The sequence below is a fragment of the Cyrtonyx montezumae genome, unplaced genomic scaffold, assembly GCF_038088225.1.
Source record: "Cyrtonyx montezumae isolate F1298 unplaced genomic scaffold, pur_monq_1.0 scaffold_10, whole genome shotgun sequence".
Lineage (NCBI taxonomy): Eukaryota > Metazoa > Chordata > Aves > Galliformes > Odontophoridae > Cyrtonyx > Cyrtonyx montezumae.
The window spans coordinates 24,943,314-24,952,140 of record NW_027071826.1 but is presented as its reverse complement, the minus strand read 5'-3'; positions in this window follow the sequence as shown (position 1 = coordinate 24,952,140).

Sequence of the window (8,827 nt, the reverse complement as noted above, 5' to 3'; positions counted from 1 at the left end):
TGGCTGACAGGAGCTCTAGGAGTGGAAACCCACTATACGTTAAAAACAATGACAAATAAATAACTTTCAGATACAGAGTAAACATCTCGGGTCTGTCCAAGGTTATGACACATCAGCCTCCCTTCTTCAGTATGTTCATTTGGGTGGAGGATTGTCATCACCTTCTATGCCTTTACTACCCCATCTACCTTTATAGGTCAGCAAACAACTAGTGTGAACAAGTCCACTGTGAGTATGGTTATGGCGAAGCATTGAAAACACATTTTCATATAAGCATAAGGGCATTAGCAGCTATGCAGGTCTCTGCCCAATGAGCAGGAGTCATTCAAAAGATTCACATCCCATACAGTAGTATTTCCTGTAAGACTTCTTTTGAGAAACAATCTGAGAACTAAAATCTTGTAAAGCCTCCTAGCTTACAGATAGCATTAACTTGATGTATTAGACATATATTTAACACTAGAGACTCCGCAAACTTCTAAAAGAAGTCTCTCCTACTTAGATACTGCTTCATACTTTCTTATGAAACATCTTTCCATATAAGCCTGATTTTTTTTTCTAATCTGTACTGGCCACATGATGTACAAAATGAGGCTGAAAGAATCAGGTTCAGACAGTCTTGGAAAGAATAAGCAAACAGGAGGTCTTATATCTGTTTTCAGCTAACCAACAAGAGAGTATGAAGAATAGAGCCAGAATCTTCTCAAGGTGTTCTATAACAGGATGAGAAGTGGTGGGCACAAATTGCAATATGGAAAATTCCATTTTGGTGTTAGGAAAAATATTTATATCGTGGTCAAACAAAGGAAAAGATTCAAAGTTGTGGCATCACCACCACTCAAGACTCAGACAAGTAACCTATCTCAGTCAGTGTAGTTTTGCATGGGGCCAGATGACCTCAAGAGACCTCTTCCAACCTAAATTATTTGGTGATTCTGAAAGTTTATTCAATTTCAATTTAGGAAAGTGTCAGAAGGTGATGTTTGTCATTGATGAAGCTAACTGAAAACTTGAGCAAGCCTGAGAGAATAAGTGAAAGGGTGAGGTTTATCAAGAAGTAGTTTGTGCCATGAAGAGTTTGCTATTGTTCCCTTTGAGATGTATTCTTTCTGTGTGGGCATAGAGCACATTGATTCAGTGCAGTTATTTCTCACACACCAAAAAAAACCCCCAAAAAAACCAACAAAACAAAACAACAAACAAACAAACAAACATACAAAAAAAAAAAAAAAAAAACCAGCAAAATCAACTCCTAAACATGAACATATCAAATGCAACATAACTGATGAGTTTATTCTCAGTGCTGCTTATTCTATTTCGGGAAACAAAGCCCAATAAGATATTTTTAAGCACTTCCATAATTAAGTGTAAGTATAGCACTACAGCATATTAGTGACACCATGAAAACATATTTTCCTCCTGAATGCTTATAAACAGGCAAGCCATAACCCCATTTTCAGGCTTTTTTTCAACATTATAAATTCATTTTTCTCTTTGCAAAATGTCACTTTCTTTCCAGCAGGTTAATCCCAGGAGGTCTGGTAACTACAATTACTCCATTTAAATATTCCACATATCTGTCAAGACTCAAAAGAATTCTGTAGTGTCAGTTTAAATATAAATATATATAATTCTAGTTAATAATCATCACTTCAAATCTGTTATGAAAACTGTATTACTCATTCAAAGAGTGTGATGCTGTATACATATGCAGCATTTGTTGCAGCATTGTCATAGATTTATTAGTTAGAAAACCAACTGTACTAACTACAAAACATCAATGATCTCATACAGAAAACAATGTTCTTTGAAAGTAAACTTGTCAGTAAGTTTTTATTCTAATTATTTAAGGGAAAAGCACCAGAAATACCTATTTTTTTCATGCAAAGAAAGTCGAAAATGTACATAATACTGTAAAAACAAACTCTAGCTAAACATATGTGATGCTTTTCATTTCTTTACAATTTTCATCCAAACCACATATTTTCATTTGCTGATGATCAGAACTTTCTTTTTTTTCTTGGTAAGGTTTCAGAAAGTTTGGGAAGCTGACAATTTTCTGCCATCTTCTAAATATCCTGAAAGACTACCACAAAAACAAACAAACAAACAACAATCTTAATAGTTTGGAAACTCAAATGTAATTGTCATACTAATCCAAAATAAACTACAGCATTTATTTCCTTTAAGTTGAATGTGCTTACCACATCCCTGTTTGCTTAGCCTGCTCGAACAGCCTTTGCAATAAAGATGAAAGTGTAACTGTTCTTACAGTGAAAGTTTCAAATAGTGGAACAAATATTATTAAGCCCAGCAGACACAACTAGAACCAATGAATATTTCAAAGCTTTTAATCACCATGACAACTCACCTCAGATTCTTCCATAAAATGCCAGTTTACATGCATACAAACATACTCATTTATGAACACCTACTATGTGTTCATAAATAACACCAATGCTGTGGATCTTAAAACCATATGCAATACCACTGATTACTTCTGCTTGGAAAACTAGTCAGTCAGCACTCCAGCTAAAAACTTAATATAAGGAGAAGGACGCAAATTAACTATTGAATAGCCAAAAGACAAAAGGAGGTATATAAAGAATATGGCTGAAACTTATAAGGATATACCTTGAGTTTTGGAATGCATTGGGAAAAGTATCCAATACATAAATAGGAATTACTTTGAAAACCTATATTACAATCACAAATTGCATGACAGAATTATTCACAGTACTTTTTCTGCATCAGAAAGGAAATAATTGATTTAAATATTATAAGCAGAGTGCCCAATAAGTTATATGAGTAAGAATCCAAGTATTGATACAAGTCACATATTGATGTAAATGTGGCTTACACCTAATATCACAATTAATGTTTAAAAATCTGTCCAAGTCCAAAGTACAATTTAAGCCACCCCAGAAAATTGGGCTTTACAGAGTTCTGCCTATAGAAAAAGGAAGATACTCACTGCCATTTGTGCAGTATGTAATATTGCATTCATGAAATTGACTAGCTATAGCCAGTTATATTGCCTGTTCTGTGTTTTTAGGATTAATGCCCTGGACCCTTGCTGTAAAATGCCTGCTGGGGTGGGGGGGGGGGGGGGGGGGGGACAGAATCACAGAATCCTTAGAGTTGGAAGAGACCTTTATAGGTCATCTAGTCCAACTCCCCTGGAATGATCAGGAACGCTACAGCTAGATCAGGCTGTCCAGGGCCTGATCCAGCTTCACCTTGAAAGTCACTAGAGATGGGGCACCAACCACATCTGTAGGCAGACTGCTGCAGTGCCTCAGCACCAAGAACAGCCTGGCCTCATCCTTTCCCATCTCACTGTAGATATTTATATTTACTCAGGTCTCAGTCTTCTTTTCCCTCACCGTAATAGACTTGTTCTTCATATCCAACTTAAATCTACCCTTTTCAAGATTGAAGCTTTTTCCTCTTGTTCTATCACAAGAGGCTGCTAATAAGCCTTTCCCCTTCATTCTTGCAGCTTCCCTTTAGATTTTAAAAGGTTGCTATCAGGTCACCTTGCAGCCTTTCCTTCTTCAGGCAAAACAGTCTCAGCTCTTTCACTCTGCCTTTGTAGTGTAGGTGTTCCATCCTGTATAGCAATTGCTCAGTCACAACCTGAACCACTGATTGAGCACCTGGAGAAAAGACCCAGTCGGCCCTGAGAGCACAGGTATGAACCTCATGAAATTCACCTGGGCCCATTGCTCAAGCCTGTATATGTGTGGAATGTGCCACAGCAGTGAAGAATGCAGTTATGTTCAACAAGTGAAAAAAACATGTATGCTCACTACTGGAAATGGGCCTGTCAAGTCTTCACATTGCATGGCCAGAATCAATCAGCACAGCTGCACCTTAGCCTATGCCTTCTGAAGCCTGTGTACCTTTAGAGATAGTGCTGCAACAAAACAGATTTGGAAATGTTGGGTAGATTTAATAATCTTTTGCATCTGAACACCCAACAACCTGCCCAATCAAAAGAGATTTTATTAGTTAAGGTTATGTGTGTGTGTTTCAAGTACAATTTGTACCTGTTGAGTTACTCTGCAAGGTAATGGCAGTTGCACTGAGCAGATCTCCCTTCCTTTTCCCAGAATGTGTCAAAGGATAGCTTAGCCATTAGCATCAATTTTGGAAAAGAACTTTTGTCTCCACACACCAGAAGAGAAGAAAAAACCTGAAGGAGATTTCAGTCATAGTATTATCCATCTCTGTACTGTATGAGGCTATGCACCGTGTTTCCTACAAGTATGCTCATGTCAACACATTTTATCCTAATTTGAAATGTCAGTGCACAAATCACAAAAATCATAGAACTGCTTAGGTAGGAAGAGACCTCTAAAGATCATCAGATACAACCTTTCCTGGGGAAGAGAGCCTAAATGAAGTTTTCTAGTAATCTGTCCAGATAGCACAGGACTCCTATGAACCACATGTAGCTGCCTCATCAGCCTAGAAGTATGGATGAAAAATACAGCAAGCAACACCGGGTACCTTTTATGATAGACATGACCAGAAATGCTCATCACTATCCTTCTTGTCCATTCCTTCCTACCAACCCTGCACTGACCTGCTACAGAGCACAATACATGTGTTTGTAGAGGAACAAAGGCCTCTCCTCAACATACCTGTTCATGCGTGCTATGTCACAGGAGCTTGGGGCTTAAGAGCATGTTGAAAGAGCTTGAGAGTTAGGTCTTATATACACCTGAATGACTCAGCCCTTAAAAGTATCTCAAAATGCATTATGGATTCAGGTTAGTTGGCTTGCTTACTATCTGCCTCCAAAGCCTCCAGTGCGAGCATCTCCTTTTCTGGGGTGCTGAAAGATCTATCATGCATTCTAAAATGATACCTAGCTATGTTCTAAAATAAAGGTAACTTGCATATCTTTTATGGACAAATGCTAAATTATTTACAAACTTCCGTATATAAAATCTGCATTCATTTTCACTGCAAACCAACAAATTTAACCTGTTAAGATATATTCCTAATAATTCCTTGCACTGCCCTTCTTCCTCGTATAATACTTTTACTGCTTGCATAACTTTGGTTTGCATCCTTATTAAGGCTGAAAGTCATCTGCATTTTAATTAGACGTTTATGCTACTTTTAAACTAGATAAAAACAACAAAGCCTAAATGCCATAATTATTTCCCTAAAGAAAGCTTTAAATCTTCTCTCAAAGAGTTCCAGGGTTACAGATGTGTAATTTATGAGATCCAATGAGTTGTCAAGACCCAGTACAGGTAACTTGAAAGATCTAGCCATGCAACTCATAGTGAGAATAAGTATATTTAATCTACTGAAAAAGTGCAAGTGTAAAACCAACATTTCACCTTAAAAATAATATGTCCATCTTAAAACTACTACATCATGCACTTAATTCTCAAGTCAAAAATACTATTTTTTCTAGTATCCTAATGGCATTTATAGGAGCTATATTATTAAATAAACAAAAGATACTTTACCATGTCTCAATGTCTCGTCCCTGTAAAAATAACAAACTGTACTTCTGCAGAAATAAATCTTCTCTTTTGTTTAATTTATCACCTACAGAGAAAAAGTTTTAGGTATCTTTTTATGTCTTATAGCTGCAGTCTCTAAACTGTATGTAATTACTGCCAATGAAAAAAAAAAAAAGAAAACTATAATGGGAATAGCTTTATTGTCATATTTTTACTAGTGGGTGTGAGAAGTGATTTAACTTACAGGTACTGATTATTTAATTGTATTGACATAGAGCATACAGCCTACCATGACTAGTGAATCATTCAGACTGACAAGAGGAGGTTTAAAAACTCTTCTTTCTTCTATTCTGCCACATCCTTCTAGTCTTACAAAGGAAAAGGCTTTATTCATAGGAGGGGGTTAGTAAGCCATTAAAGTTCTTGATAACATGCATACAGATCAAATCCATATGGTATAACTCTGAAATAAACTGGATAGTGAAACAAACTATTCCAAAAAATGACTATCATCAGATATGTAATATAACTTACTGAGCCTACACATGATCTAAAAATAATCTTTGTAAACTTTACAGAATTTAAAAAGTTATATATAAATTGCTTACTCTATTTCATTTGTTAGTGGCCTTTTTTCAACATAATTATTGCATAAATCCATCTACTTCTTCAGATGTGAAAAGACACCACAAACTATTAGAGTCCTAGCTATATCATTATGGATGAAAGTAATTGTATTTTAAACCTACGTCCCTGAAGTAGTAGTTGATTAAAAGAATATGAATTCAGTACGTGAAATAATTGTGCTCTGAAAAATACATGACCAAAGTAATTAGCAGAATTTAGAGAAATTCTCACTCTGGCTCTCAGCAACCTGAATAGAAAAAATTATCTATAGATAGACTTGAACACGACTGCTTGTGTTCTACATTCATATTATACAGACATAATAGAGTTCAGATTATAGATATACAACCAAACACAGACTTTGAGCTAAAAAAGTCTGTTTTTCTTTCCTTCTGTCAGGTTTGGTTATATTCATCAGTAAAAACAAGATGAAGAAAAGCAAGGGACTAATGGATACATATAAATCTCTTCAGTTATTTTCAGTATTTTTTTTTCCTGGGGATAGTTAAATAAGATATCTTATCTTGTGTCTTTAAACAATTATCATTTTTTATAGTTAGAGATAACAGATTTTAGGGCTATGGCTTTCTCATCTTTTTTTCCTAAAATATTTAGATACTGTATATTTTTTTTATTTGCTTTTTCACCACATAGTATGCATTCCTGAAACTGTTATATTGGATTTTCAGCACAATTAATTCATTTATCAGTACAAATTAATATTCCAGAAAGCAGAGTAAAATAGTCCAAAAGCATTATGTCCAGTAACAAACATTAAGATTAGATGATTTTTTTATCGTTATTAAAAGAAGAAATAACATTAGAGTTGAATTAGAAAAGATCTAGTACTGAAAGAGTTGTGAACTAGTGATTATATTCACTACATAGTAGAAGAGCTCCCCTTTGAAGTACTGCCACATGTTTGTTTTGCCAAAAATGAAGTGGGATTCTTCAACAAATCACTAAAAGTCTGTCTGGTACTTCTAATCCCAGAAAAGCAATGATGTTGAAGGAAAACATTGTCTCCCTTTTTTGTTTGGTACAAAATATAGCCATAATGCATCTGCCTGCAGGGCAAAAATCTCAAAAATTGATAGATTGAGAATAGTTGTATATTCTGCACCATTTCAGAAGTGGCATGTCAGTAATGGTCCATGGCAAGGAGGCTGCCACACCTAAAGTATTCTTTGGTAAAAATAAATTCTATTTAATGGTATAAAAATGGATTAAAATTTTGGCTATTAAGAGAATAAACTATATTACTCTAAGAAATGTATCATGAAAAAAAATCCCTTATTTTCTTTTCAAGTGTCATTGTAAAAGATTAAGTCTGCAGATCCTGACACAAGAATCTTTGTGCTTGTATATTTAGCAGAGTTTACTTCCTAACAAATGAGATTTCATAATTGTTGTTGATTTCTGAGTTGTTTCTCAGAACAGTGTATCTTAAGCATGAAATAAAAATTACATGTATGGAAATTCACCTTATTTAGCCATTTATAATTACTAAAAAGCATGAAACTACTAGAATTGAACTTACCCTTTTCAATGACAAACTTGAAGAGAATTGTAAGAACAGTTTAGAGGGAAATTGAGCACTGATAGAGGATGTCGCAAGTCTGATAAAGAAATCTATTAAAATATTGTTATTCTGCACCAATTATAAAAAAAGTATAGATTAGGTAAAAAAAAAATCATAGAATTGTAAAGCCTAAAGAAGAACAGATAATGCAGTTTTAACAAGATACAGGTGAGCTACTTAAATTACCATATTCCACTTAACAACTCAGGGATCATAATTTTACAATTCTATTATATACAGAGATAGAATAATTTAGAAAATCACTAACTCCATCTAGTGGTGATTTTCTGAAATTCTCACAACTATGCTTCCATAGGGAAGTATGCCCCAAGCTTTGATTCTAATTGGATACATTTCAAGAAACAACAGAGAAAAAAAAAAAAAAAAGCAAAAAAAAACCAGCAATCCACTTGACTGATTAACGAAAAGCTTTTTTAAAAAAATATTATATATTATTTATATTATGTATATTCTTTTTATTTTTTGTAGTATTGAAGTAAATTAGAATAAAATTTAAGCTCTTAAGCATAGGTTTTGAAACTAAGATAGTTCATTCAGTGGCAATGCCGACATCTCTTCCAAGAATAATGTTCAAAATATCTTGAAAAGAAAGTCAGCATCACTATTTATACAGTACAGCTTGGGAAGCTGAGGCAGGAGAAAATTAGACAATTTTGACAAGTGCTAGAATGTAGGAAGGGCCCTGATCTCCCCAAATGCTCAGGTCAATTTTCTCCCCACAGAGAAGTTGAGAGTGGTTCCTTTTCCTTTGGTATCCTTGTCTCAACGAATGAACAAACTGATAGTGATTGGCACACCACAATAACACAACAATTGTTATAATTAGAGGAGTAAGCCACATCACTGCAACCACCACCTTAGCCATTACAAGTAGTCATGTTTGCATGCTATTGAGACAGTAAAAACACTCTTTAAATTTTACATCTGCTTATTCAGTCCCTACTGGGGCACAGTGGAATCAAAGTGGCAGCATGGCATGAAGAAGTTGACACTGCCACTCCACAGTGATCTACCTTATTTTAAAGAAAATAAACAGGTCTAGTCCCCAAAGCAATAACTGTCATTTTCTGGAAGCCTTTAATCCAGATGAAGTCATTCTGGATATTCT